This window comes from Callithrix jacchus, chromosome 3 (assembly GCF_049354715.1).
Source record: "Callithrix jacchus isolate 240 chromosome 3, calJac240_pri, whole genome shotgun sequence".
Lineage (NCBI taxonomy): Eukaryota > Metazoa > Chordata > Mammalia > Primates > Cebidae > Callithrix > Callithrix jacchus.
Genome location: NC_133504.1, coordinates 188,572,466 through 188,578,982, shown reverse-complemented (window position 1 = coordinate 188,578,982; position 6,517 = coordinate 188,572,466). Strand labels below are relative to the sequence as shown.

At 53.8% G+C, this 6,517-nt stretch overlaps 1 long non-coding RNA gene across 1 annotated transcript; it reads left to right on the top strand.

The window, feature by feature from the left end:
* Positions 1–320: 320 nt before the first annotated feature.
* On the top strand, positions 321–5,303 carry LOC118152115 (uncharacterized). Its single transcript, XR_004740467.3, has 3 exons — positions 321–944; positions 2,897–2,996; positions 4,144–5,303. It is a non-coding gene; the product is annotated as an uncharacterized LOC118152115 (long non-coding RNA).
* Positions 5,304–6,517: the final 1,214 nt, after the last annotated feature.

The following is a 6,517-nucleotide window of genomic DNA, read 5'->3' as shown; positions in this document are numbered from 1 at the left end:
GTAAAAAGCCTGTACCAGTGTGCCCCAAGAGTCATTTGTTCACTTTTAAAACTTGTGGCAAGAGAAAATAAAATTTCCCATGTAACAATTTGAAACATATTTTATTGTGGCAAAATACACATAACAAGATTCAGCATCAGAATTTTTTTTTTTTTTTTTTTTTGAGACAGAGTCTCCCTCTGTCACCAGGCCGGAGTACAGTGGCGTGATCTCAGCTCACGGCAATCTCCGCCTCCAGGGTTCAAATCCTGTCTCAGCCTCCCGAGTAGCTGGGAATACAGGTGGGTGCCATAACATGCAACTAATTTGTTTGTGTTTTTAGTAGAGACAGGATTTCACCGTGTTGGCCAGGATGTTCTCAGTCTCCTGGTCTCGTGATCTGCTGGCCTTGGCCTCCCAAAGTGCTTCGATTACAGGCTGGAGGCACCGCACCCGGCCAGAATCATTTCAAGTATAGAACTGAATGGCATGAAGATTCCACTCACATTCTTGTGCAGCCACCAGCACCCTCCACCTCCAGAGCTCTCTCACCTCCCAAACTGAAGCTCTGTCCTCGCTGATCAGTCACTCCTTGCCCCCTCGTCCCTGGCGCCCACCATTCTACTTTCTGTGTCTGCATCTGAGGATTCCAGGGTGTTCACGTGAGTGCAATCATGCAGTATTTGTCCTTCTGTGACTGGCTTATCTCACCAAGCATGGCGCTTCAAGGGCCAGCCACGCAGCGGCACATGTCCATATATCCTTCTTTTTTGCTATATGCATAGGCCGTGCCTTGTTTATTCACTCACCTGTCAGTGGACAGCTGTGTTGTTTTTAGGATGTGACTTTGTGAATCTTTGGGGATTGATCAGCTGACCATGGAGGAAATTCATGAAAAGTTCATGACAAGTGACTCCAGTGAATCAACAAGTCCCGCTGACCACCTGTGCTGTATCCTGGCTCAGGTGAGTTAGATCTGCACTGTGTACATGGAGATACAGCGCAGGCGCCCCGGGGAACAGCCCGTCTGCGTGCCTGTCCCGGATATGCTCATGCACATGTGTGTGATGGACGCAGGGGTCTGCGTGGGTGGACACGGGCGGGATGGAAGGTGGGCTAGACAGCTGTCGGGGGCACCAACACTACTGGAAGTGAAGCATCCAGACCACTGCCTTGGTTAACACGCTTTTTGGGAAGATGTGGAAGGTGTTTGATGAGGACCGTCGGAACCCTAGAGTGGCCTTTCTGGAAACAGCCTGACGGAACACGTGTCAGGCCGCGCAGTTTGTGTCCAGTCTCTGCCAATATTCTTCTTCTTTTCTTCTTCCCTTCCTCCTCCCCTTCTGCCCCCCACCTTCTGCCTCCTCTTTCTCCGCCCCCACCTCCTCCTCCTTCTTTTAACAGCCCCTTAAATATCTAGAAACCAGACTTATCTTCCAGGCCATATAAAAACAGGAGCAATGTTTGGCCTGGGAATCCCTTCTGAGGAGGATGAGGTCTGTTATGTGTATGTAACATTGGAGTCTGTTACATGTATGTACTATGTTACTTAACACGAGGATAAGTAACATTGAAAGGACAATAACCAAATATTTTTTAGAATCAATGAAAGCCATAAAGAATCACATTGAGGGCCGGGCACGGTGGCTCACGCCTGTAATCCCAGCACTGTGGGAGGCAGAGGTGGGCGGATCACGAGATCAGGAGTTCAATACCAGACTGGCCAACATGGTGAAATCCTGTCTGTACTGAAAAATACAAAAATTAGCTGGGCTTGGTGGCTCGTGCCTGTAATCCCAGCTACTTGGGAGGATGAGGTAGGAGAACTGCTTGGACTGGGACCTGGGAGGTGGAGGTTGTAGTGAGCCAAGATCGCACCACTGCACTCCAGCCTGGGCTACAGAGCAAGACTCCATCTCAAAAAAAAAAAAAAAAAAAAAAAAAATCACATTGTGACAAAGCTGAAACACCAAAGACAGAGAATCTTTTTTTTTTTTTCTTTTTTTAAGACAGGGTGTCGCTCTGTTGCCCAGGCTGGAGTGCAGTGGTGTGATCACAGCTCACTGTAACCTCTGCCTCCTGGGCTCAAGTGATCCTCCCACCTCAGCCTCCCTAGTAGCTGGGACTCAGCTTCATGCCTATGTTTTTAAATCTCTTTGTAGAGACGAGGTCTCCCTATTTCGTCCCGACGGCTCTCTGTCTCCTGGGCTCAGGTGATCCTCCCGCCTCAGCCTCCCAAAGTGCTGGGATTATAGGCGTGAGCCACTGTGCCAGCCTAATGAGAGAACTGTAGAAGCCACTAGAGAGAAAGACCATTTGCCTACAAGGCTGACAGTTATACAGGCATGCCTCTGTCCCCACCACCATGGAACCCACTGGCAGGCCCAATGCCAGGTGATGGACATCAGAACCGAGGCTGCCTGTGGAGTATTTTAGGTATTTCATTATGAGAACGCAGCAGTGTGACAGCCGGGTGACAGACTGAGTCTAACCACATTTTCTACTTGCTATGTGCTTGAAATATTTCATAATCTTAAAATGTTCCTATCTAAAGTATAAACAAGGCGAAAAGCTGTTAAACCCTGGGTTCTAGGAGCTGCACGGTTAGACCGCGGGTTCCGGGAGCTGCGCGGTTAGACCGCGGGTTCCGGGAGCTGCGCGGTTAAACCCTGGGTTCTAGGAGCTGCACGGTTAGACCTCGGGTTCCGGGAGCTGCGCGGTTAGACCTCGGGTTCCGGGAGCTGCACAATTCCTAAAACTCCGAAGCATCTCAGGTGTGCACCCCGGCGGGCATGTCCCGTGCCTCAGATGCTGCCTGTGGGGTGTCCACATCCCCCATTGCCCCACCCGGCTCACTGCATCTTACTGCAAGTGCTGGTAGCTCTTTGCCTAAGTCCTCCCCTCTGTGCTCACCCAGGGCCTGCTGGAGGGGCTGGGCCGGCCACATCTTCTACACAGCCCTCGGCCAGGGATGACGGAATGGAGGAGGAACACCCAGCTCCCTCTCCCTTTGGCAGGTGAGGCTGCCGTATGTCCCACACACCACCGCGGGGGCTGCAGAGGGTGGTGCCTAAGCACCCACCTGGGCATCCTGAAGAAGGCACACGTGCTCCTTTCCCTCCCTGTCTCTCTTCCAGGCTCTCCCACCAGGGCTCGCAGGGATCACCTCTCAATAAATCACTCACACCTGAATCCTTGATCAGGCCCAGCTTGGGGCCCTGGCCATAGATGCCATGTGCACGAATGCCCACACATGTGTGCCCGGCCCTCAGCTCCTCCAGGTCTTCTTTCCCAGGACTCCAAAACCTGGCGTTTATTTCACACACCTGTCCCTGACAACAAGACTATCATTACTGTAGAGTAGGAAGAGGGAGAGGGTCCCCATTGGTGACATAACCTGCAGGGAAAGTCGGCAGGCAGGAGGGGAGATGGCCAAGGGGCTGAGAAAAATGCAGGGGGCCTGGTCAAGGGGGGAGGGGCTCTCGTTCCACGGGGGCCTGGATGCAGAGGGGACTGGTCACAGGGAAGGTGGCCATCCCAGTGGGGCCTGGTTGTGGGGCAGGGCATTTCGGGCGGCCTGGTTGCAGGGAGGGGCCCTTGTGGGGGGGCTTGGTTGCGTCAGAGGTCGGGGGGAGTCCTGGTTGCAGGGAGGAGGCTGTCGCAGGGTTCCAGGTTGCAGAGGTGCTGCCCAAAGCAGGGCGTGGTCACAGGGGTGCTGATCTCAGGGGGGCCTGGTCCTGGAATGGCAGAAGGAAGCCAGGCATGTGGAGAAGGAGCCGGAGAGGCTGAGGGCCCAGCCTCGGGCGGGGATGCACGAATCCTGGGCACTGACTGTGGAGGGGACTCTAAATTTAGCCAGCCCACCAAGCTGAGCCGAGGAGTAAATTTACCCAAAGTGTCTCAAGCCCCTCACTGTCTCCGGTGCCCCAGTAGGCCTGAGGCAGGGTGAGGAAAGCTGCATTCAGAGGTGGGGGTGCGGGGGGCACACACAGCAAGGAGCGTTCCGTGGTCTCTGAGTCAGCATCCGAGCTGGCTGAACTGGAGGGAGGGTGGAGTCCCAGCACAGGCGCAGAGAAGTGTGTGAAAGACGCCGTCCTCCTCGGTGACCCTGCAGTCGAGTTTCAGATCACAAACGCTCTAAACGCGGGTTTTGCTTCATTTCAGTGAATGTGAAAATACACAAAGGGCCTTGCCGGCCACCCTTGCTTCGAGTCACTTCCTGGGACTTTTACATTGCCAGGTGCTGGCACAGAGCCCAGTCTTGCAGGTGGCAAGAAGGCCCTGGGGGCACATTCTCTCTGCATGTGTGTGGCAGGAGCCTGCCATGCCTACACACTGCCACCCAGAGACTCAGGTGAAGCAGATCAAACATGAAGAACTGTGTCCCCTGTGCTCTTGTGTAAGGCCAGGAGCCCCCAGGAACGCCAACAGCCAGGGGAGAAGGCAGGAGCAGAACGGGTCTGTTTGGAAAGGGTTTCTTTCCGAGTGGGGACAGCAGCTCTGCAGTGCCTGCTGTGGCTCGACCCTCAGACATGTCCACGACCATCACATCCAGAAGGCCACGCCATTCACATTCAGGGTCAAGCATGCTATACCTCTGCCACTATCATCTCCTCAGCAATGGCAGGAAGGGGTCTTGGAGAGCAAGAGGAACCCACACACACTGCGGTTGGAAGTGCAAGTCAGGGAAACCACTTTGAAAAGTTTGCGTTTCTACCGAAACTGAGTCTAAGTATACTGTATGACCCAGCAGCTTCAGTCCTAGGAATACGCCCCACAGAGATGCTTGGACAAGTCACAAGACACATGTATGAGGATGTTACATCATGATGCGTCATACTCCCAAGTTAGAGACACCCCAAGTGGCCATCAGCAGGGGACTTGGTAAAGGAATTGCCATATGTTCCCAGAGCAGATACCATACAGTGTGGCAGATACTGGTAGCCTTCAGCTGCACACGTCAACATGGAAGAATCTCACAAATGTCATGTCGAGCAGAAGCCAGATGCAAGTGAGCACATCTGTGTAATTTCACGTGAACAATGCAGCCAGCATGCACCTGTGCTTAGCAATCCATGCTTCGGTGGTAAATCTACAAAGAGAAGGAGGCAATTACCTTGAGGCAGAACGTCAGTGACCTTTGTGGGGAGAGGGCTGTGGATGGGACGGGCTGGAGGGAGGTTCTGGGGAGTCAGGACTTGGGTGCTGGCCATGTGGGGTTTGCTTCCTGGTAGTGCGTTGGACTGTTAGGTTTGTGGCACATTTTTACATGTACCACACTTGACAATAAAAATGATTTAGAAAAAATAAAAGTGTTTCAAGCATGTCTGTCAGCTCTCAGGAAGGTCACCCATGTGTGCCGTGCCCATGCATGCATGCACGAACTCATGTGAGCCTTGAGTGTTCATACTCGCATGTGCTGTGCCACGCACACATGCATCTGTGTGAAAATTCATGTGAGCCAGAAGTGTACACACTTACATGTGCGATGCTGTGCACATGTATCTGAGTGTGCGTGTACTCATGTGAGCTGTGTCTGCACACTCACATGTGCCATGCCATGCACACATGCATCCAAATGTGCACATGCGTGTGAGCCTTGAGTGCACATACTCGTGTGTGCTGTGCATATTCTTCCAGTGTTTGCCTTGTCTGGGTTTGAAGGGCCAGGTTTGCTTGTCTGGGAGGATTTGCAGAGAAACCTGACAGACCAATGCGCTATCACAAAGCAAACCCCAGATGACCAGCACGCAAGTCCTGACCCCCCAGAACCTCCCTCCAGCCCAGCCCATGAGCAGCCCTGTCCCCACAAAGGTCACTGATGCCCTGCCTCTTGAGGCGATCGCCTCCTTCCCTGGCATTTTCAGGCAGACACTGGAGGTCTAGAAGGTGTCTGAGCTGAGGTGTCAGAGCGTGTCACCTTCAAGGTAGGAAGACTTGTCAAAGGAGAATGGCGGGTTAGGGAGTGTTTTGCAGATGGCCAACCTGTGACCTCTCCTCTGGACCCCAGAAGGCAGAGGGAACTCTGGGGACAGGAAGGTGAGTGCGGATTATGGCCACTGATGAAACATCAGGGAAAGGACAGCTCTCAGGTGGTGAGAGGTGAGATAAGGGATCGTGTCCTCTAAGGAGCCATGGAGGGCGGCCCCAGAGCCCAGGGAGTAGGGGGTCCCTTCTTCTGAAGTGAGAGGAGGGAGTGGGACAGAGGCAGGGACTGGCGAGGTGAGGAGGAGAGGGGATTTCCCCTTGGAGGCCCTCCTGCCTGGGGTATCCCTGGAGCCTAGAGGGGTCCTGGGAGAGGGCTCCGTGGTGGCTGCGTGGGTGCAGGGCAGCGCACGGCCTGCTCCTTCAGGGGTGGATTTCTGCAGAGGGAAGATTGCCCCTCCACTTTCAGAGAGGATGCTGGGCCTTAGAGAATCATAGCTCTGAGGAGAGGGGGCCCTTTTCCTCCCACCTGCACCTCTTCTCCCTGCATCTTCCCCTCCCTGGCATCCTGGATCCTGGCATCCTGGATCCTGGCATTCCTGGCATCCTGGCA